The following is a 22,311-nucleotide window of genomic DNA, read 5'->3' on the forward strand; positions in this document are numbered from 1 at the left end:
GCAAAGTTTATTATTAGAGACACAGCACAACAAGTGGAAGAGCACAGAGAGAAAGTTTGTTTATTTAGGACAGAAGCTGGGCAGAAATACACACCTAGACAGAAAGGATGTCAGTGTCCTTCCTAATGAGAAAGAGTGCAGTGAAGAGGTGGTTTAATCCCTTATATAGGACAGTTCTTCAGGGTTTTTGTTTACCTTTGGCCAGCTTTTTTCTTTTCCCATGACTGACCTGTTCTAGGACTCTCCCCAACACGCATGCACAACATTTTCCTAAGATGGATTCTGCCGCAGAAGGCAGTGGGGATATTATTGTTATGGGGTACACCTATTATGGGGTGGTGTCCCCTCCATTTTTGACACCCAAGGAGCCTCCCTGCGCATGTGCAGATGGGGAAGTTTTCCTTGACCTCAGGAGTGGTCATCTTATCTCTTTACTTCAACAAAGTTCAGCTTCTACCACTAGCTTTGTCCTTGGAGTGTCTGGGTGAGAACAAAGCTTCACTTTTACTCCACTTGACAAATACCAGCTGTCCAGCCCAGGGGCACATCTATTTCCTACCTCAGTATCTGAGGTTGGGAAAAACATCCTCCCCTCCCTATACCTGCCCACTGGCACAAGTGAAAAGTAACCAACTGTGAAGGAGCAGCTGAGACAGTGAGTGGGAGTCAGGAGAAAGAGACACGGAACCCCAGGGCAGCCGGAGAGGCCATGCATGTGCTGGGAGGGCCCAGAGGCAGTGTTCCATGAATAACCTGAGTACACGCCTCTGTGTCTTCCACATAGATCTGTGTAAGTATTTAAACATAAGCTGTCACTCCCCACCCGCCCTCTCTCCCTTCTGCTTCATGTTGGTTACTGCAATCCTGGCTCCTCTTTCCACGTGAGGGTGAAAGAATGGAGGATCCTGAGTACATCATCCCTAGACTTCAATCAGATCCATATCCATCAGTTTCTGAATCTTCTGTGCCATGACGATATTCTTGAATGTTCACTTAGTGCCTCCTGCATTGGCAGGCGGGTTCTTTACCACTGCTGCTGCTGCTGCTGCTAAGTCGCTTCAGTCGTGTCCGACTCTGTGCAACCCCATAGACGGCAGCTCACCAGGCTCCCCCGTCTCTGGGATTCTCCAGGCAAGAACGCTGGAGTGGGTTGCCATTTCCTTCTCCAATGCATGAAAGTGAAAAGTGAAAGTGAAGTCGCTCAGTCGTGTCCGACTCTTAGCAACCCCATGGACTGCAGCCCCCCAGGCTCCTCCGTCCATGGGATTTTCCAGGCAAGAGTACTGGAGTGGGGTGCCATTGCCTTCTCCACTAGCACCGCCTAAATGTACTTCTTTAATGCTATTGAAGGATTGTTGTTCAGTCACTCGGTCATGTCCGGCTCTTTGCGACCGCATGGACTGTAGCACGCCAGACTTCCTGTCCTTCCCCATCTCCCAGAGCTTGCTCAAACTCGTGTCCATTGAGTCGGTGATGCCATCCAACCATCTCATCCTCTGTCATCCCCTTCTCCTCCTGCCTTCAATCTTTCCCAGCATCAGGGTCTTTTCCAAGGAGTCAGTTCTTTTCATCAGGTGGCCAAAGTATTGGAGCTTCAGCTTCAGCATCAGTACTTCCAATGAATATTCAGGGTTGATTGAAGCATAGTTGATTTAAAATGCTGTGTTAACTTCTTATGTACAATAAAGTGACTCAGTTATACCTATGTTACCAACCAGAGTTCTTGGTCTCCTTAATCAATAGAAATTGATCAGAGGCCAGACAAGAAATTCAGGCAAGGCTTTATTGGGCCCCCTGCTGTAGCAGGGAGGAGCGAGAACAAGTAACAGATTCCCTTGCTTTCTCACTCGCTGGGGAGTGGGCAAGCTGGTTCCTTATATGAGGTGAGGGTAGGGGTGTGTCCAAGGGTGGCTTCGGTGGTTTACCCACCCTTACGGTGGTGGTGTGTGCAGGGGGCATGCACAGTACCCTGCTTTTGCTCCTGAGCCCCTACCTTCCCCCCATCTCTTCAGAATTGGTAGTTGGTCTTTTTGTGTCTTGTCAAGAATTTGCCCCAACAGGGCATGCAAACTTGCTAAAAATAAGTATTTTTAGTCCCTTATAGTTTCCTTGTATCTTGTTGCTCTGGGAGATGTTTGTTCAGGTGCAAGCATTGTAGCAAGGCAGCAAAGGGTCCCAGGTCTTAGGGCCCTCTCACGTGTGTGTGTGTGTGTGTGTGTGTGTGTGCGCGCTTTCCTATGCTTTTCCATTATGGTTTGTCACAGGGTATTGAATATATTTCCCTGTGCGATACAGTAGGACCTTGTTGTTTATCCATCTTATATATAAGAGTTTGCCTCTGCTAACCCAAACCGCCAGTCCTTCCCTCACCTACCTTTTGGCAACCAAAGTCTGTTCTCTGTATCTGTGAGTCTGTTTTTGTTTCACAGATATATTGATTTATATCGTATATTAGATTCCACATATTGTTTTTCTTCAATTGCTTAGTCGTGTCCAACTCTGCAAACCCATGGACTGCAGCACGCCAGCCTTCCCTGTCCTTCCCCATCTCCCAGAGCTTGCTCAAACTCATGTCCATTGAGTCAGTGATGCCATCCAACCATCTCATCCTCTGTTGTCCCCCTCTCCTCCTGCCTTCAATCTTTCCCAGCATCAGGGTCTTTTCTAATGAGTCGGCTTTTCACATCAGGTGGCCAAAGTATTGGAGCCTCAGCTTCAGCATCAGTCCTTCTAATGAATATTCAAGATTCATTTCCTTTAGGATTGACTGGTTTGATCTCCTTATAGTCCAAGGGACTCTCAAGAGTCTTCTCTAACACCACAGTTCAAAAGCATCAATTCTTCAGCACTCAGCCTATTTATGGCTCGACTTTCACATCCATACATGACTACTGGAAAAACCATTGCTTTGACTATATGGGCCTTTGTTGGCAAAGTAATATCTCTGCTTTTTAATATGTTGTCTAGGTTTACCATAACTTTTCTTCCAAGGAACATATAAGTGATATCATATGGTATTTGTCTTTCTCTTTCTGACTGACTTTGCTTAGTGTGATCATCTGTAGGTCCATCCATGTTGCTGTAAATGGCATTTTTTGACGACTGATTAAAATTTCATTATATATATTATATATATATATATATATTATATATATATACACACACACACACACACACACCACATCTTCTCTATCCATTCATTTGTTGATGGACATTTAGGTTGTTTCCATGTCTTGGCTATTGTGAACAGTTCTGCTTATGAACATAGGGGTATGTCTGTCCTTTTTTTTTTTTTTTGGACATGCTGTGTGGCATGTGAGGTTGTAGTTCCCTGACCAGAGATCAAACCTGTGCCCCCTGCAGTGGAAGCATGGAGTCCTAACCACTGGACCACCAGGGAATTCCTATGCATGTATCTTTTCTAATTATAATTTTGTCAGGGTATATGGCCAGGAGTGGGATTGCTGGGTCATATGGCAACTCTTTTTTGTTTTGTTTTGTTTTTTGAGGAACCTCCATAGTGTCTCCCACTGTAAATTGTAGCTGCACCAATTTACATTCCTAGAGGCACTTCTGCATCTGTTCCAGGATGATGCAGGGTCCCTTGTTATCTGCTGCACCTTAAGGTGGCCGTGGCCCCTCACTTCACACCTTTAGGCTGTCATGTCAGTTGTCCTGGGCCATCACGTAGCATTGGTAACCATATATCACCTCCTTTACGATTGGAGTCCAGGTCTGGTGTCTTCTGGTTGGACATTTGTGACCTGTGGGTAGTCTTTCATCACTTTGAGGGCAACCACTTTCCATGGAAAACCCTTGATGAAGGTTGGTTCTGGCTGAATACAGTCTTCACAGTTCTTGAGTACCACCTAAAACCACAGGAGTTTGCTATAGCAGGCTGGATCACTGTACAATTTGGCATTGTTTGGGTTCTGTTTGATGGATTCTGTCTAAATGCTTCCTGGGGTGGGGAGAGTCCCTGTCCTGAAAACATTCATTGCCTTTGTTCTTCTCCTCTGAAGTCAACTCAGAGCTTATGGAGGCTCTTGCTCCTTCAGGATTTTCTCTTTCTGTTGGCACTCTTTTTTAATTGGAGTGTAATTGCTTTACAATGCTGTGTTAGTTTCTGCTGTACAACACTGTGAATCATCCATGTGTTTACATGTATCCCCTCCCCCCGAGCCTCCCTCCCACCCCACTCCCCATTCCACCCGTCTAGATTATCACAGAGCACCGAGCTGAGTAGTATTGACATGTATACCCCTACCATATGTAAACTAGCTAGTGGGAAGCTGCTGGATAGCAGAGGGAGCTCAGTTCAGTGCTCTGTTGGCATGTTTGGAGCACACCTGGGATTCAGTGCTCTGCTGGAGACTTGTAAAAATGGACAGCGTCCTTGTACTTTTCTTCTTTGAAATAAGAGTTGCCAATTTGAGCATAAGCTCTGGCCATCTGTTGATAGTCCTTCTGGCCCACTTCAGTGGTCTTCTCACAAAGCTCCTGGTATTCACCATAGTCACCCTTTGCAAAGAACATGACTGCTTGATTGGTCACGTAAACCATGTTGGTGGAGTCCAGGCCCATGGCTCTGTCATGGAGCTTCAAGGCTGTGTCAAAACCTTTCTCTTTATCAGCCCCTGGTTCTTGGTCTTTCAGTGCCTGCTTCTTCTCTGGAAAAATCTTCTTCCTTTGGCTCCAGCTTGGTCTGCTTTTGGGGAGGAGGTGGTGGTGCAGGTGTTGCAACATCCTCCTCCTCAGGCATCCTGCCCACACTGACTCTGAGGAGGATGCTGAGAGTAGAGTAGTCATGATCAGGGATTTTGCAGTTTTGTGTCTAGGTTCAATGGCTTGTTTCATAGTTGCTCTGTTAGTTCCTGGTAGGTAGGGTTAGTGAGCTGTGTCCTTGTCCTGGGATCACTCTCCAGCTCCCAGGACAGAATGAGTGTATTGAAAGGGTTCATGCATTTCTTCTCTGCCAACCAAGCCTCCATGGTCTGTAAACCTTCTTTGAGCTGAAGAATGTTTGCCTTATGTTTTAAACCCACCTCAGAGGTTTGCTTGGCTTCTTCAAATTCATTTGCGAACTCAAGAGCCTCTAGTTTTCACGAATAGCCCTTGCCCAAGTCAGGCTTGAAGTTGAGAGTTTTGCAGCCATCCTCTGAGGGGCTTTCTATTGTCTGCTGCTTTCATTAATTCTTGGTTTGTGTTTTCTTGTCTCCTTCTGGGCCTCGTTGCTTTAGCTGTGTGCCAAACATCTTAAAAACAGTAGCTTGTAAAATGTTTTGAGGATTAAGATAATGTTATCTTCCACCAGAGACAATTTCATTTTCCTATCCCAGGGCCTGAATTCAAGAGCAATTCAAGATAATTGTAATCCAATTTTATGAATTGAGACTGAAAACTGGGCTGCAGTTTATGTGAGATTTGGCTTACTTCCAGATCACCCTTACTCCCAAGATACAGCCGTCTATAGCCATCCAGAGTTCCAAACCAGTGGTCTATAGGTTTATAAGAACATACGTACACCCTACCCCAAACTTCGGCAGGTCCTGGACTTCAACCTTTGTCTCTATAGTAACCTAGAAGCTCTTCAAAGTACTGGTCAGCTTCTCAGCTACCTTTTTAGGATCGACAAACACCCCCATGGGAAATGCAGCTCCGAATGCTGAACCTTTTTCATCTCCTACTTGTATCTTGGTCTAGGAATTCTTCACTGTTGAGTTGACTCTCTGATGCCTTCATGCAGATTTCTATTTCTCTGCAGCCAGTGTTTTTATTAAAGGTAGACATTGTGCTGGTTTTCCAATTTTTTCCTTGGTTAATGGGATTCCCTTGTGGTTCGGCCAGTAAGAATCCGCCTGCAATGGGGGAGACCTGGGTTCAATCCCTGGGTTTGGAAGATCACCTGGAGAAGAGAAAGGCTACCCGCTCCAATATTCTGGCCTAGAGAATTCCATGGACTCTATAGTCCATGGGATCACAAAGAGTCGGACACGACTGAGCAACTTTCACTTCACTTCAATGGGCGGTACATAGTACCTACCCCTTGAGTCAGGAGCAAAAGCATGGAGTTGGAAATGTACCTGGAAAGAATGAGTGTTCCCACTTAGCCCAAGTGGAGGGTGCTTGTTGGGGAGACATGGCGAAGTATGAAGAAAGCAAAATCATAAAGGGCTAAGAGCGCCTAAAAGTGTGGGTTGCCTGGAAGGGATGTGTGCCCCCAAAGACTGCCCACTGCTCCCACTGAGTGAGCTCTGTTCATGTCAGCTGAGTCGGGTTCTGCCAAGTCAGAGAAGGGAGGCCAGGCATAGTTTCTGCCCAATACAGGTGTAAAGTCAGGGCTAGGGCAGTGAAAAACAGAAAACCCCAAATAACAGTGGCTTGAATAACATAGACATCTATTTCCCTCTCATACCAAACAAGTTTGGAGGTAGATAGTCCACAGCTGGTCAGGTGACTTCACAAGGATGTCTAGAACCTTCCTGTTTGCTTCACCATCTGACATTTACAGTCTCTCCTTCATGGTTCAAGAGCTTGAGTTTCACATTTCAGTCAGCAAGAAGGAGAATGACAAAGAGTAACACTTTTTCCTGTCGGGGACATCCGTCATGGTGCTCTGCAGTCCATGGGGTTGCAAAGAGTTGGACTGAGCGACTGAACTGAAATCATGGTGCTCTTATCCTATTGGCCGGAACCAGGTCACATGGTCACACCTACTACAAGTGAGGCTGGGATATGTAGTCTTTATTCTGGACCACTGCATCCCAGCTAAGAATAAGGGATAGTTGGGAATTTCCCTGGCAGTCCAGTGGTTAAGACTCTGTGCTTCCAATAAGGGGGTGCAGGTTCAATCCCTGGTTGGGGAGCTAAGACCCCACATCCCATGCAGTATGAAAAAAGAAGAAGAACAAGAAGAAGGGATAGTATTAGTAATGAAAAATAGGAGGAGGAGTATTCAGGGACAACTAGTGGTCTCTGCTAGTGCCCTCCCCTTTCCTATCCTGTCCAGTCCCTCTCCTCCAGGAAGCCTTCCCTGATATCTCCAATACTTACTAAGCCCCATTTCCCTTGCTGCACAGTTCAGAGAATCTGACCACTGTAAGGAAATTTTGAATAAAAAAAATTACTAGATGTTTCCAGTGGAAAACTATGCACTGCTTTGATTAAAACCATTCTTCTGAAACTATATATATATATAATTTTTTTACAATCTTTTTTTACAATCTTATGTTGAGGATGACTGATAGCAATGCAAAATAATTGTTTATAATCAAGCAAATAAAAAGTTTTACAAGTATTTATAAATCTATTTAAACATTTCTTTATTCCAAATAAATTAAGTCTTTGAATTCTCCCCTGAACTGGTCATAATGCCTGCCTGGTTCCCTCATTAATACTGAGTTAAACACAATCTCTAACGTGTTCATTTTTCCATCTGTATGAGAGCCATGATTTTCCTTTCATTCAACTTTCAACACCACATACAAGCCTGACTTGGTAAGCGGGGGAATCCAGCCAGAGGTTCCAGCAGGAGAGAGGCCAATCTGGGTAGAAAAACCCAGGAAAAATGGCATTAGGTATCAGATCCCTGACCCTCCTTAGAGGATGTACCTTTGGAGATAAAGGGCAGGTCTGGGGCCAGGTTTCCTACTTGGGCACTGTCATTACCGGGGGCTGAAGGACAGGTAGCAGGTGAGGCAAAGACTGGGGAGAGGCAGGCCAGAGGCAGGAAGGCAGGCAGTTGGCCTGATTCAGCTGGGATTTCTGCTTGTCACTTGCTCCTGACAGGGCCTCACAGAGTGATTCTGACCCTGTCAACATGCTTGGAATGGGTGGGTTGACACCCTGGGTACCTGAGTGATGTGATGATGGGCAGGGCTGTAAACTGAGACCCTGGGGGAGCCTGGGCTGGGCCCCAGAGGGAGCTGGGGAAGTGGGGGCTCTGGAAAGTGGCTGGACGGCGGGGAGGGGACTGCCATCCCTCCTGTGCATGAACTGAGTTAGCTGTAGAGCTTTGCTAAGGCTGTTCTCTCGGCCTAGAACACCGTCCCTGGAAGCACAATGGAGTGGAAGGTGCCACTTCTCTCATACCGCTTCTGTCCCTTCCCAGAGCTAGCACGTGGCCACCTCAGCAGCCATGGGCAGGGGTGGGAATGGAGAGGAGCATGGGCTGCCGCTGGTCTGGGGAGTGGGCCAGGATGAAAGTCAGCCAGGCAGGAGAGCCAGAGGCTCGTGGAGAATTGAGAATTCAGCAGAGGATGCAGAGGGCCCTGCCTTCCCCCACTCTTCTCCCTGTTCCTCCCATGAGCCTCCTGTTCTGTCCTGGTCAAGTGGCCAGAGCCCTCAACCATGATAGCAGCCCTTCTCTAAGGAGCAAAGTAACAGGGGATTAAGGTCTGGATGGGCAGGCACCTGCCAAGGGGCACATGAGTCATGTAAGCTGGTTCCCACCCCACCCCACCCCTACTCCTCTACTAGAGGATTGGGAGCCAGGAAGGGACAGCCAGGAAGGGAGGACCAGCTTCATACCCACCTTTGAAGCCAGAGAGGCCTTACCTCCGGAAGGTACATAGGCAAAGCTGAGCATCCGCCAGCCCCACTCCCAGTGTGTCTAGGCAAATGTCTGCCTGGTCAGTCCTGGGATGACCTGTCCTGTTTCTCCTCTTGGGATCCCCCTCTCACTCACTGCTTTATAGATCTCCAGGACTCTTTGGGTCTCCACACACCCTCTCTTTTGGTGCTGGACTAGGGTCATGGGATGACCGCCAGTGTAGCCCTCCTCCTGCCCCAGGAAGCCACTGCCCCCAGTGATCACAGAGAGAGAGGGCTCCCCTCTGTACTCAGCTGTGTTAGGGAGCAGGGCATGGAGAGGGAGCAGAGCTCTTACACAGAACAGCAGACTATATAACTGGGCTAGACTGTGGTCCTCTCAGGGTTGTGGAGCTGGGAGGAGGGGAGGTCCTGATGGAGGGGCCTGAGCTGGCCCATGAGAAGAGGAATATTACCCAACACTTGGCTCCGGATCCTGCCCCAGAGGTTGTGAATCTTCTAAAATTTTTTTTGAAATCCTTGATCTGGGGCTAAGATTCCCGCTCATTTTATTTCAAGGATGAAGACAGGTTATTTCAGGTGTTGGGATGGCCTTCCTATTGAAGCACAGGGGAAGAGTGGAGACAGCCCAGGTCGAGCTCAGCTCAAGTGCAAGTTCCAGCACCGATGCGGACACAGGTTGAGCCTCATTCTCATGCATATCCTAAACCCTGATCCTAGACATAGCCCTGAGCCCCAGTCTCTGGTTCTTGATTGAGCTTTCTCTATGAGATTGTTCTCAATCAGCAGGGGCTTGATGGGGAGAGAGGGCATGTCCTTATCTCCCACCTCTGGAGCCTAAGCCCACACAGCCCTTGCCCAGTGGTGTGGAGTGGTTCTCAGGCGCATTTCTGTCCCTCACCCCTCTCCTGTCCCTGGGAGCTCATGTTTTGACCATCACTGTTAAGCCAGTCTCAGTGCTGAAAGAGTCTAGTCCAGCCTGGCCTGGGGTGTGAGTGGCCTTTACTCTTGGACCAGAGCCATCAGAAACCAAACCTTTCTGGTCCTGAGGGTGCCTGGGAAGGGGGTGGCCCTGCCCATCTAGGTGGAGGTTGGGATTGCTGTGCTCACCATCTCCTTTGTGGAACACTGACATCTCCCGAGACAGAGGCTTCCTGGCATCACCAGGTAAGACCTGGGCATCCTGGGTGCACAGGCAAGGGAGATGGAATGGGGGTGCCGGAGTGGGTTGCCTAGTCTGGGTGATGGGGTCATGGGCCAGAATTTAGACCTGTGGAAGGGCAGGTGGGAGAAAGGGGGCAATGAAACTAGGCCTGGAGGCAGGAGTTGTCAAAGAACAAAGCCTGCCCTTAGGAGGACATCCATCCACCCCGGAGTCTGGGGGGTCTGGACCCTTAATGTCTTCACGCAGAAGGGACTGGGTGCAGATGGCTGTCTCTGGGTATGTGGACAGAATAGCTTGGGTTTACAAACCAGTTGAGCTGTGGTTGAACGGCAGGAAAAGGGCTGGGCTGGGGTGTTTGCCTGATCCTGGGATGATATATGTGTTAGGGTGGTGTTGGGTCATGGGGGAATTTTTCCCTTAGAAAGGGGAAGGGGTGCATTCAGGAAGGAGTTGCTGGGTGGTGGCTAGAGGCAGGCAAGGAGGGCGGGAGTTTCTGGTCTGATTTCCTGTTCTGAAGTGTTCTAGGGATTATCTCCCCTTGAGGGGTTTCTGTGGCCTGCCTGTCCTGAGTGACCTGGAACAGGTCTTGGACCCTCCTGGAGGTCACACACAAGCCAGGAGCCTGGTAGGAGAGGCTTTGAAAGAGCTGAGAACCTCCTACGGCTGCCAGGTGTAGGGAGAGTTGTGGAGCATGGTCCGGGCCCCAAGCCTAACTGGCTCCCATGAAGGCACCAGACCCCTGCCCTTCCTGCCCTCAGTAGCTCAAAGCTGCTTAGGGCCACCATCTTCCTTCTCCTCCTGTGTCTTCGGGGGTGAGGGGAGGAAGGAGGCGGTGAGAGGAAAGCAGGACTGACCACAGCAAGGACCGGTAGGAGGCTCTGGGTCTGCCTAGAATGCCAGGTCTGCAGGGGAACCTGGGGAGAACCCTTGATCTAAAGCCCACCCACCTCCACATCCAACATCCCCAGTCCAGGCCTCTGGCCAGGATTCCACATGGGCCCAGTGTAGGGGGCACGATGGGGACTATTCTCTGATCTGCTCTCCTCCAGACTCCCCTCCTAGCCTGATGGGGTGGGAGCTGGGGCAGGGAACGGGCATCACTGCCCTCCACCAGGTCCCATCCCACATGGACACCTGCAGGGCTCCCACCACAGTTACCACCTCCACCACCATCACGAGTCTGCCGTGACTGCCGCTGTGGCCACAGCCACGCCCACCCCACCATCAGCACCACTAATACCCCTCCTACCCCTACCCAGATCATCGCCACCACTGAGACCTTCACCACCTCCATGAAGACCACCACGCCCCTAGACTTGACGGAACTTTTCACTCTTCTTCAATAGATTTTCAAGCCTATAACCTCGCAGGCTGTGGGGCTGGCACACAAAGTCCCCAATCAACAGAGCCTGCCGCCCAAGGGGAGAAGGGCTTTGCTGGAGGACACAGGGACTCGCGCCTGAGCTGCAGGGCAGGACTGTGGAAGGAGGCCAGGCAGACGCAGCTCAGGGCATAGCTGGAGGCATCGGCTGACCAGAGCTCACAGCTGGGCCGCACTTCTTTCCTGAAGGGAGATCTGGAGGGAATCTTCCACCTGCCTCCTCCCATCTGGTTCTGGGCTTGGCAGCCTGAGCAGGAGCCCTCAGCATGGCTGGGCAGTGGCTTCCATCTGCTGGGATTCTCCTGGCTGGTAAGTGGGGGTGTGGCCCAGGGGGGCCCATCCCAGACCCCGCCGGCTCACTTCGGGGACTCCCATGGCTCCCACATCAGGGCTGACCTTCCTTATCTTCATGTCAGCCTGGCTTTGTCAGCTCAAAGGATCCCCTCCTCAGTCCCCCAGGCTTGGGTCTCCCCAAGGGCACTCAGTATCACTCACTGGGGAAACCTGGCGTTGGGCTGTCCCCATGGGGCTCAGTGCACCCTAGCATTATGGCTTTCAGAGATGGGGCCCTCCCCATCCCTCACCCCTTTCAGCCCTCAAGCATCCTGGGTTCTGGAAATGTGACGAGGTGACTGCCTCGTTCCCTTGCTGGACGCTGAACAGCACTTGTCAGCCCCCTCCAGTAGCCTGGGTCTCACCAGAAAGGACTTCCCTTGGGACAGGGTCCTGCTACAGGGTGGAAGAAAAGAGTGGGACCCTTGAGGTATACCCTCTTACCCTCACAGTCCCCCTTTCTAGTGGCAGGGCAGGGTTGCCTTGTCTCTGGTGGGCTTGGAACAGAGAGGGGAGATTTCTCTGGAGGTAGACCAGTGGTTCGGGGCAGAGCCGGGGCCAGGGTTTGGGTCTCCTCAGGTGCCCTAAAGCAGGGAGGTGGCAGGGAGAGCAGGCACCTGAGACTGTGGGCCAGTTCCCAGCCCACCGAGTGGCTGATAGAAAAGGGCTCTCCTGGTTTGCAGATGTCCTGGTGGTCTCAGCTCCTGCCCTGCCCCTTCCTCCTGCTCATGAAGACCTGAGCCCATCTCCCTGGACCTCTGGCACATCTGCTTTGCAAGGTGGCAGCAAGAAGATACTCCTCTCATCATTAAACCACTTGGTGCCAGTCCCTGCAGGGGTCTCTCCCTCAGCTGAGAGGTCAGGGGAGGCTTCTGACAGGAGGGCAAGAGGCCTTTTCCCAGAGGCCCCCGGGGACCAGCAAGGTCTCCTAGGCTTCCTCCTGGACTTGCAGCTCCTCCTGAACCAGACTGCCCCTTTGGGACCCTCTGGCACCCCAGGAGGTGCCACACACAGAGCAGCTCTATCCGCAGTAGCTGAGCCTGCAGCCCACGGCACCCCCAAGTCCCAGCCAGTGTCCCATGTGGCTGCACCTGGAGATGGAGAGGAGATCTTGGTCCCTGGGTTTCCAGAGAGGGCTGCCACATCACCACTGCAGGCTTCTCCCCAACCGCAGTCCTAGCCTGTGAGCAGGCACCTCTTCAACCCCAAGGTCTGGACACCATCTGCATCAGGGCCCAGCAACTTCAGGCCAGGGAACGCCCCACTTCTGACGTTGGCTCCAAGGGCCCCAGAGAAGGCCGTGTCCTCAGCACCCCAGGGCCCACTTGCGTTTGCATCGATCAGTCACATGTTGGCTGCGACAGAGCCGCTTCCTCCTGTAGCAACAGTGCGGTCAGTGCTGGACACGGCTTCTGCAGCCCTCACAGCGGTCTCGGGCTCCCCTAGAAATGGTCTGGCGTCCAGTCTGGGCCTGGGTCCTTCAGCGTCGCCGTTGCTCTCAACAGTGCCCTCTTGGCAGTTGCCATCAGCATTACCGCCACCACCATCCCCACGTACATCCCCATCACCCACACTGGCATCACTATCACCCATCGTGGGCCCAGGTTCCCCTTCACCGCCAGAGCCAGAGCCTCCCGGGGCGCTTCTGCATCTGTGCTCCCCCACACAACCGCAGGCCGTCTCGTCAATGTTTCCAGCTTTCCGCCTGCCCAGCCACCTCCGGCGGTTACAGGGATGGCTGCTCCTCAGTGGACAGTCCAGCCTAGGCCATTGGTCCCTGCTAGCCCAGCCTCCTTGGCCACCCTCTCCCTCAGATGTGCCCTTGGCCTTCCTGCTGGCTGTCCCCGAGTCCCAGGAGGTGTGGCCTCCCCCCAGTCGCCTTCCCTGTCTCGTCCCCGCCAGACTGTCTCATTGCAGGACTCCAGATCCTCCTCCCCACGACCCAGCCATGCGACTCACTTTGTGACCTTTAGGATCACCAATGAAGCCTCGGTGGTGGCACTTGGGAACCCTGCCTCTCCAGAGTACCAGCTGCTGCGTGACAACATCCGACATCAGGTGTGGGCGTCTTCCTTCATCTCAGGAGTGCTGACCCCAGCCCACCCCACCTCGCTTGCCTCTGAGCACACAGGCCTGTCTCTATTCTGTTTTGGCTCCTGCTATTCCTCCACTACCCTGGCCCTCGGAGGGGCCTCCCCCCACGACTCAGACCCTGGCCCCATGGAGCTGGCGTCTCTCCCTCTGTCGGCTCCCTTCCCCACACTGTCCCATCCCAGCTTGCCTCTCCCTGTGAACCACAGCTCCGTGCGGGTGGCTGGGCCCAGGGTGGGGTGCCCATGGGGGCTCTGGAAGTATGGAGTGAGTTAAACCTGCCCTGGGCTTCTCGTCAGTGTGGGGAGGAACATGTGGGGTGCACAGTGGGAGCCCAAGAGGTAGAAAGCTGACCCTGTCTTGTGAGCGGCTCCAGCAGGAAGCACAGCCAGGCAGAGACTCTTGCAGAGACGGAGTGTGGGGAACTCTAACAGGATAAGCAGAAGACTGGATTAGATAGCTGGGGTCAGGGGGGTGCCCAGAAAACACCTTTCTGAGGAAGGAGAATTTTAACTGGGATGGACAGAAGGCTAAGCCAGATGAAATGAGCAAACGTTTCCTAGACAGAGGAAACGGATGTGTGAGAACCTTGAGGTGGAAAGGTGGGTAGAGGCTGAGGTCCAGGGTCACAGGTGAGAGGCTGTCTGGAGAAGACTTGAGGCCCGGGCTGGGCGAGGGAGAATTAGGAGGGGCTGCTGCCTGCAGGGTGGTGGCTGTGGGCATACAGGCTAATCGGATTGGAGAGCCATTTTCAGTAAAACTGCAGTGAAGGAAAGGCCTGGGAAGGCTGTGTGTTTGCTGGATAGCTGAGGGCACCCTGCGGTTCTCAGTAGAGGATGGTGGGCAAGTGGTCTCTGGTAGCCACGTGGGGAAGGCTTGGGTGGCCCTGGGCTATCCAGGTGGACAGTGAGGCCACTGCAGGGCCCGGACCAGAGATAATGAGGGGGAGCTGGTGCTGTGGAGAAGGGGGCGCTGTGGAGAAGGGGGCACCGTGAGGGCCCTCACCTGGCTCTGTCTGCCCCCAGCTCCAGTCCCTGCATCATGAGGCCTTCTCCAGCTTTGAGGGCGTCGGCGTCCTGCAATTCAGGTGAGCGAGCGAGTCTCTCAGGGTCCGCCATGCGTCTGCCAGGTGGTCTGTGCCTTCTCAGGCCACAAGTGTACCCGGCCAGGCTGCCCTGCCCTGCCCTGCCCTGCTCCACCACAGCGCCTTGAGGGCCAGAAAAGCCCTCAGTGGGCAGGCAGGAGGCCTACATCTGGCTGCGCCTCTGGCTGTGTAAACTTAGGGGACCTCCTGCCTGCTCTGAGCTCCAATTCCAGCTGCAGGATTGGGGCAGGGGTGCCAGGTTTTGCCTGAACCTGGTAGAGAAGGCAGAGGACTTCCCTGGGCCAAGAGCCCTTAAGTGACATGCCTGTGTGCCAAGTCACTTCCATCATGTCTGGCTCTGTGGGACTCGATGGACTGTAATTCACCAGGCTCCTCTGTCCATGGGACTCTCCAGGCAACAATACTGGAGTGGGTTGCCATGCCCTCCTCCAGGGGATCTTTGCAACCCAGAGACTGAACCCACGTCTCTTACATCTACCTGCATTGGCAGGTGGGTTCTTTACCACTAGCACCACATGGGAAATTAAATGACATGTAAGCAGGTGCAAATTCTCTGGGGTGGGGGGGTGGGGCTCTCTGGTTCCGAGCCTCTGAGGATGCTGTGGGAGTCCTAAAGCCAGATTTGGTCAGCAGATGCCAGTCCTGAAATCTTATAGAAAAGGTTGAGAAAGTCCAAATCATCACAGCCCCATATGAGTTGTGAGCTCACGTGGACCTTGATGGAAGCTTGGTTATACTTAGTGATGGGAAGTTCACCACCACTATCTTTCCTTGACCCAAGTTGGTTAGAAAGTTTCCCCTCTGAACTGAAATCAGTCTCTGGATTCCCTGCCCTGGGTCTGAACAGAGGCTTTGTCTTCCCAAACCCAGGAGGGCACAGCACAAAACGGGTACTCTGGGGAAAGATGAAGGAAGTCTGGGTCCTGAGGCTGCTTGTTTTCAGATCTTTCCCCACAAACTCCTTCAACCCGGTGCTCAGGCCAGGCTGCCTCCTTGGGATGTGGCCACATGGCCCACCTCCCACAGGCTTATAGAGATTCCTCAGGCCTGTCACCTCCCTCTCTCCCGACCCCCTGCTCCTTGTGATACCACCGAAGATGTTTTTCTCAGCCTGACTCAGGCTGACTTCCTGCTTGCTCACAGCGGCTCTTTCCCTGGGCGGGATTCCCAGTGTTCCCATCAGAGCCAGTTTGTTGGGCTGTCCAAGGGGACTGGCTTTCCCAGGCACCTGCTGTGTGCTCTGCTGGCTGCACCATTAGTCCCCACGCAGCCCTGCTGAAAGGAACCATTATCCCCACTTTAGCCAGGAGCTCAGCTGAGGCCCAGAGGGGTGATGTCACACAGCAACCCGGTCCACAGCTCCCTCCTTCCTCAGGACCCTGGTCCTGTGCACCAGCCAGGTCTTCATCCGTCCCCCAGGGATCTCCCTGTCCCGCCTGGACCCCTGGTAAGGAGGAGTCTGCCCACAGGCCCAACTCCGCAGCTGTGAATGCCTCCCTTGTGTTTGGGGGCCACGTCCCGGGCCCCTCTGCCCATGAAGTCCTCTGGACCCTGTACCACTCAGTGAAGGCCGCAGGGTGGATGCTAGGGAACCTGTCCTTGGATGAGAGCAGCCTCGCCTCGGATGGTGAGTCTCTGCCCACCCCTCTTCCCCCACCCCCTCCTTGGTGCCCATGGACAGCTAGGGGTGCTCCTTACAGAGGTGTACCCCCTTTCCCAGCCATGAGGCAGGGGGTGGTGGATCAGGAGGCTCCCAGGGCCTCCTGAACTCCTAGCCATGGCTCTCAGGGTCCAACCTGACTGACCTGGCCCTGGAGACCCTCAGCATCCATCTCACAGCCATGGAGCCCTTCCATCCCCTGCTCCTCCTGCCCGGCTCTGCCCCCTTTGTCCTGCTGGAAAAGAAGATCCTCCCACAGGTGAGGTGGCCTCTGGCCTGCCCTCCAAGGCCTGGGACTCACTTTGCCTTCCTTGACTGCAGGCCTCTGTGGCTTGGGGGTGAGGGGTGGGGCAGCCCCAGCCATGGCCCTATGGGAGGAGGCAGGCATGAAGGGCACACAGCCCTACCCACTGGGCCCCAGTTTGAGGGATGACATTCCGCCTGGCATTGGGGAGGTTGTCTGGGGCAGGCAACAGGTCACCTCAGGGGTTATGGTCAGGCTCTGTAACCAGACACCCCTACCCAGGGCCAGCACTAGAGTGAGTGAGGGAGGTGCCCAGAACACAAGGTTTAAGGAGCTGCTCAGTCGCCTCACCCCGGTCCTGCCCCTCCCCACCCCACGCTGAGTCTCAGGAGAGAGCTCCAGGCCCACTCTGACTTCCAGGACTCCCCACAGGTCACGGCCGTGGTGGCAGAATTCTATTCAGCGCATCCCCAGGAGGGCCCCCTGTTCCTCTTCAGGTGGGTGGGGCTCTCCTCCTGCAGCCCAGCCTGCCTTCCTCCTCTCCTGGGGGCCGCCCTGGGGCAGAGGGGGCTGTGAGCCAGGCCATGGGAGCTGTGGGCTCAGGGGCCACCAGGGGAGGGCTTTGTCCTGGGTAGCCCCAACTGGCCCTGTAAAGCTCTGCCTTAGGAGGCAGGGAGCCCTAAGCCTGAGGATGTGCTGGGGTGGGAGGCTGAATGCCTGCTTCTAGAAACACGTGCTGGCCAAGCCTGTAACCCTTGCACTCCCTCCTTGTACTTGCCCTAGTAACGCGGACCAGTGGGTGGGCGTTTACATCGAATACAAGTTTCAGACCCCCGTAGGTACCCACCTCCCTGGCTTGGCCAATTTCCTGGCCCAGAGCATAATGGATCCTGCTGTCCAGAAATCCAGCATCATGGCCAACGGTGAGTTGGGGCCAACAGTGAGTCAGGGCTGGGATCCCTGGGTGTCCTTGGCCGGCAGCCTCTTAATCTCTCGGGTCTCAGTGTTCCTCCTTTGGAGAATGGACAGAATTTCATCTCAGTCACACCTACTCTTGTCCTGGGGCCACAGAGAATCAGATGTGGGACCTTAGATGGGCAGCTGGACAGATAGGCTCTGTGGGCCATCATGTCTCTCATAACTACTTGACTGCTCCCTTATAAGGAGAAGGCAGCCACAGACATCACATAGATGGGCATGGCTGTGCGCCAGTACGACTAGACAGATACGGAGACTTGAATGTCATGTAATTGTGCCACAGGATACCATCCTTTCGATGTTTTTCAACTATCTGAAAAATGTAAAAGTATTTTTAGCTCATGGGCTAAGGCAGCAGGGCTGGACTGAGCCTCAGCCTGGATTTGGCTGACTGTTGGCTGAGAGTGTAGAGGCGGGGTGTGCAGCCCAGGGCTCCCAGGAGAGGGGTGATGCCCACCTCCTCACCCATCTAGGGGAGAAAGCAGAGCTGGTGCTTTGTGAAGTGTGGCTGCAGATCCTGGACCAACCCTTCACCGAGGCCCTGAAGGACAAAACCAGCCCTAACTCCCGGAAACTTCGGGGGCAACTGACGAGATGGGTGAAGTGGGGAGGGGGAGGGAAGAGCAGGAGGCCTCAGGGAGGGGCCCCAAAAGGCTGCAGTAAGGCCATGACCCTCTTCACCTTCTCTGCTCCCCAGCTGACCACCATCCTCAGGCCTCTGCGGCCCTTTAGCCAAGTGGTGGTGGAGAAGTTCCAGTAAGTCCTTGGTGGCTCTGGGTGACCTGGGGCCCAGGGCTGGCCTCTGTGGGTGGGGTCAGGGGCTCAGAGAAACAGCCTTCCTGAGTGAGGCCCCCAGGCTCTCTAGCCTCCTGACACGGGTGGTGATCCTCCGGCCAGGCCTGACCCACTGACCGCCAGGGTGGCCACCACCTTCTTCAGGCCTGCGCCGGCCTGAGCCGTCGTGCAGGGCTGCGTGCTCCGGGGTCTGCGAGCCCTGTGGGAAACGGAGGGCCTCTCTGTGAAGATGGTCATCCCAGGCCTCGGTCAGTGCCTCCCTCTCTATCTTCTATCCATCTGCCTCCTGCCTCAGGCCTGTTGCCTCGCTGCCCCTGGTTGCCCTGACTCTGCAGCCTGCTGCCCCTCCTCCCCTCCCTTCTTCCTGCTGCAGATCTTTAGGGTCCAAGCCCAGCCTCCTCTTCCTGGGAGCCCTCCAAGGTGGCCCCAGCTTCAGAGCTCTGTTCTTGTAGCATTTCTGGGCAAGGACCCCTCACTCGGGACTTCTCTGCAGGCCTGGCTGTGCCTTCTCAGGGGTCTGTGGTCTCGAAGAATGGTGACCAGCCCCAGCCATCTCCCTGCTTTGTTCTGCATCCTCAGGTCAGCCTGACACCTCCATCCCCTGCTATGCTATGGCACTCATCCTCCTGGGTCTCCTGTTTATTGCGCTGGTCCTGGTGAGTGTCTGTCTGGGCCAGGGGCGTTTTCCTGAGAGACATGCTGGACCCTTGACCCTCTGAGTCAAGGTGAGGGCTCGTTTCCTTCCTGAGCCCACCCAAGGGAGCTGAGGGTCTTCCAGCTGGAAAGCTTGGCCTGACCCCAGCCTTCCCATTCCAGGTGTGGAAGCGGAAGACCTGCTTTGGCGTGTCCAGCCAGACACGGTAAGGCACAGGGGTCAGTCCCTTTGGGGTGTTTACTCTGGGTGGGGTCTGCCTCCCAGCTGCCAAGGCTTTGTGCAGACATTTCCCAGTGGGTGTTGACAGAGCCTGGGCGGTACAATCCCTGTGCCCCAAAAGTTTACCCACTAATGGGGGCTGATCCCAGGGTGGTCAAGCAGAATCCTCTAAATGGGCTCCGCTTAGCCTCAGAAATGCTGCAGTGGGTGGGTGGACAGAGACAGAACTCGGGGCCCCATGTGGCCAGGAGAGTTGGGACAGGGAAAGAGATCTGGGAGTGGGGGGGTTGCCTCCACCAATGGAGCACCAGGCAGTGACTCCTCCTTTGCGTGGGAGAAGTGGGGACCCCAGGGCCAGGTGGACGCGGAGGAGGGTGGGGAGCACCATGCTGGGGTACCTTGTGATTCCTGGATCCCGGTTTTTGTCCTTTCCTCCACCCCCAGGTGCCCCTTCCTGCTGTTGCTCCTCCAGTGAAACCAAATTCCAGACCTCTCCTCCTGCCCCAACCTGCTCCCGGCCTTCCAGAGTCAGTGTTCAGCCCTGAGAAGCAGAGCCAGAGCAGAAAGGCCCTAGCCTGAGGTCCCCACAGCACAGGGGGCTTCCTCCCTTCCAGCTCCGCCAAGGACTAGACTCCGAGGGAGCACCAGAGGTGGGCTGGGGGGAAGAGCACTCACCGCCCCCGCCAGGGAGACCAGCGCGCATCAGCCACAGCAGCCGCCTCCATGCAAGTTCTGGGAAAACCCTCCAGGTCACCGTCATGCTCAGGTCAGGCCCTGAGGAGCGGAACATGGCAAGACGGAGGCTGCAGAAGATGCGGGAAGGGGAACAGAGCTGGCTTCCTTGCACCTGGCCCGACACGGTAGTGGGGCTAGAGGTATTACTGGCCTCAAGACAAACTCTGGTTGTTTAGGGTATGGAAAATTAAATAACAGGAGCAATCAGAAGTTGGTATAAGAGATTGCTTTTGTTTCTAGGCAATCATCTGACAGGAAGACATGGGAGAGGTTCAGAGTGGAGGAGGAGGAGGGGTGGAGGACTGACAGGTTCAGGGTGGGTATGGGGACTCCTGGGGGACAAAGTGTGGTCCCAGCGTCACCTCCGCCTTAGGGCCAGCCACCCTCAGACCAAAGGGCTTTGGGGGCTGGTGGCCACGGTGAGGCCTGGTTGCTACTCAGCAAACTAGAGCACCGGGTGTGCACCAGGGAAGGCTGGAGCCGTGGGGCAGGCCCAGTGCAGAGAACAGACTGCCTGGCTGGGGAGACCTAGGAGGGAAGCCAAGCTAAGAGCCCCTCAGAGGCCTGAGGATAGGGCCGTGAAGGCAGCTTTCCTGGAGGACACAGGCAGGTGAAGGCTATGACTCACAAAGCTCGAGCAGCTCCTGGGCCCCCTGGGAGGTGAGAAATTTGGTAGCACAGAGGGATGGCCTTTTTAAGTCTTTACAATATTGCTTCTGTTTTATGTTTGGGTTTTGGCCGGGAGGCAATTGAGATCTTAGCTCTGAGACCAGGGATTGAACCCACACCCTCTTCATTGGAAGGTGGATTCTTAACCACTGGACCACCAGGGAAGTCCCTGTGGTCTTTGAAACCATTACCTAGAATGGAAGGGGACTCCAGCTTAGTCTTACCTGAAAGGCTCCCTCTACCTAGAGAAGAGCCAGCAGGCCCAGTGAGAGGACCCAGGAACCTAGAGCCCAGACCATGGGATTACCCGGCAGAAGACATCAACTGACACCAGGATGCCAGAGAAGGTCAACAGGAAGGTCACCACATAGGGTCAACTGTAGTCGGCAGCTACAGCTACTCGGGGCCCCACAAGGCCAGGAGATTCCTCTGTACTTCTGGAATAGGCAATCATTCATTCATACCCCTGAAGGGCCCCTGCCCCCCAAGGCCCTACCCCTTGGTACCCAGAAGACCAGCACCCATCTTGGGTAGCCCCCTCTTTCTACAACTTTTGACTCAAGGGCCAGAGCAGGCCAAGGACTAGGAATAGGCCCTGGTAGATTCTCTCCTGGCAGTCAGGATACCTAAAACATCCCTGCTAATGATTTTCTTTTAAAAAAAAAATAGTTATTTGAAAGTGCTGGGTCTTAGTTATGGCATTCTAGTTCCCCAACCAGGGATTGAAGCTGGGCCCGCTGCATTGCGAGTGAGGAGTCCTAGCCACTGGACCACCAGGGAAGTCCCTATTCCTGCTAGTGTTTTTCTTAGGGAGGGAGGGCTATGCCAGCCTTGTTCTCCAGGGCTGCCGCCCTTACCATCAGAGTCATTTTAAGGATAAAGGAGAGACAGAGAAGACAATGGCAACCCACTCCAGTACTCTTGCCTGGAAAATCCCATGGACGGAGGAGCCTGGTAGGCTGCAGTCCATGGGGTCGCGAAGAGTCGGACACGACTGAGCAACTTCACTTTCACTTTTCACTTCCATGCATTGGAGAAGGAAATGGCAACCCACTCCAGTGTTCTTGCCTGGAAAATCCCAGGGACGGGGGAGCCTGGTAGGCTGCCATCTATGGGGTCGCTCAGAGTCAGACACGACTAAAGGAGAGAAGGGGGTGAGATAAGCAAGAATGAGCCTGAGGGCCAAGGTTGGAGGTAAAGCTTAGTCTCCCTGATCTTCAGGTTTTGGTTGCCTGGCCCTCCACAAACCAGGCTGCTAAGCATCATGTGAGGCCTTGTATGAAGGTCGAGTTCAGACACACCCAGTGACTTCTGTGGGTTTGAGGGAGAGGGTACAGGGAAGGGAACCCACACGTAGGGACCTAGCTTGGTGTCTCTGGAGGTAAGGTGACAATGCCTGCACCACGTAAGGAGAAAGGGCCTGCCTGGCAAGGTGAGCCGGCCAGATGGACGCCGGGCTGGGCAGACATCACCAGGGTCTGCCAGAGGGCGGAAGGGCCGGCAAGCTAGCTCTGCAACACAGACGATCGAGTCTGTCCTAAGCCAGTCTTCCCTGTGGGCCTGATGGTGCCTGCAAGACACTTCCCACGATCCATCGTCACACAGACTTGTTTCTCAGCAACTCTGGAGCTGTGCCTCCCCATCATCCAGCTAAATAGAGGCTCAGAGGTGAATGTGCAATGCTACCTTGATCACGCCCGCTGCCACCTCCAGAACTCAGTTCATTCTAAC

General features: G+C 54.0%; 1 long non-coding RNA gene and 1 pseudogene across 1 annotated transcript; one reads left to right on the forward strand and one right to left on the reverse strand.

Annotated features, from left to right (window-relative positions):
* Positions 1-3,645: 3,645 nt before the first annotated feature.
* On the reverse strand, positions 3,646-13,022 carry LOC129633912 (stress-induced-phosphoprotein 1-like; annotated as a pseudogene).
* A 5,128-nt stretch (positions 13,023-18,150) lies between these two features.
* LOC129634280 (uncharacterized) lies at positions 18,151-20,083 on the forward strand. Its single transcript, XR_008705510.1, has 5 exons — positions 18,151-18,263; positions 18,405-18,550; positions 18,882-18,958; positions 19,119-19,162; positions 19,621-20,083. It is a non-coding gene; the product is annotated as an uncharacterized LOC129634280 (long non-coding RNA).
* Positions 20,084-22,311: the final 2,228 nt, after the last annotated feature.

This window comes from Bubalus kerabau, chromosome 19 (genome assembly GCF_029407905.1).
Source record: "Bubalus kerabau isolate K-KA32 ecotype Philippines breed swamp buffalo chromosome 19, PCC_UOA_SB_1v2, whole genome shotgun sequence".
In the NCBI taxonomy this organism is placed as follows: domain Eukaryota; kingdom Metazoa; phylum Chordata; class Mammalia; order Artiodactyla; family Bovidae; genus Bubalus; species Bubalus kerabau.